The sequence below is a fragment of the Pseudophryne corroboree genome, chromosome 6 (assembly GCF_028390025.1).
Source record: "Pseudophryne corroboree isolate aPseCor3 chromosome 6, aPseCor3.hap2, whole genome shotgun sequence".
Lineage (NCBI taxonomy): Eukaryota > Metazoa > Chordata > Amphibia > Anura > Myobatrachidae > Pseudophryne > Pseudophryne corroboree.
The window spans coordinates 593,613,030-593,613,948 of NC_086449.1; the positions used below are offsets into that span (position 1 = coordinate 593,613,030).

Below are 919 nucleotides of genomic sequence, written 5' to 3' on the forward strand. Positions count from 1 at the left end.
TTTTTCCGCACTCTCTCATCCATAATTTTGGGATGTCATCTGCAATGCATTTTACAGCAACAGAGGCCCCCTTGTGGACAGCAGAAGTGTTATACTTACCTACCTTCTTTATCTGATCTGATTCAGTTCCACATCTATCTACCTTCCGAACATTCAGGATCTATACTTACCTTACTTTCCAAACATTCTTCTTTAATTTCAGACACTCTCTCATCCTATGTGGGTACTCCTGCACAAAAACCACTTATCCCAACTAATTATCTACAGTCATACCACACCGGACATGCCCAATCCCATCTGATCTTGGAAGCTAAGCAGTGCAGGGCCTGGTCAGTACCAGTAAGGGAGACCTTCTGGGAATAACAGGTACTGTAGAAACAAGGGAAAGTGCAATCAATCCTTGTACCCAGGAAAGCAGAAGTGTAATTTACTTTCTTCAAAACCAGAATATCTGGGCTCCAAAACACTCTCTCATTGCCCATTCGATGGCAACAGATGGGCAAAAGCAGAAGTGACTGGTTATCTGAGACTCTTCATTTCATCCTAACATAAGTGCGGTAGCATTTAAGCATATACAGTACCTTACTATTCTCCCCAACATCAATGGGCACTTTGTAAAATGTATACTTTATTGGTTACTTTTTAGGAGTTGGAAGTTAGCAAGCCTGTTTTCTGTTTTGTTTTGTTTTGTTTTCATTTGCATACATTAAGTCCCACATGTTGACAGAGAGAACAGAAAAATTGAAATTTTCGCTCAGATAAATGCCATATATTTACTTGCACTTACTTTATACGTGGTGAGCAATATATTTCATACGTTTTTAAGATTTTCACTATAGGTTTTTTGCTATCGTCTGTATATATTTTTTCAGGAACAAAATAAAAGTTACGTTTTAAACTAAATTTACACTTATTGTGC

General features: G+C 37.9%; 1 pseudogene; it reads left to right on the top strand.

The window, feature by feature from the left end:
- The first annotated feature begins 259 nt into the window (after window positions 1–259).
- Window positions 260–378, top strand: LOC134936953 (5S ribosomal RNA; annotated as a pseudogene).
- The last annotated feature ends 541 nt before the right edge of the window (window positions 379–919 follow it).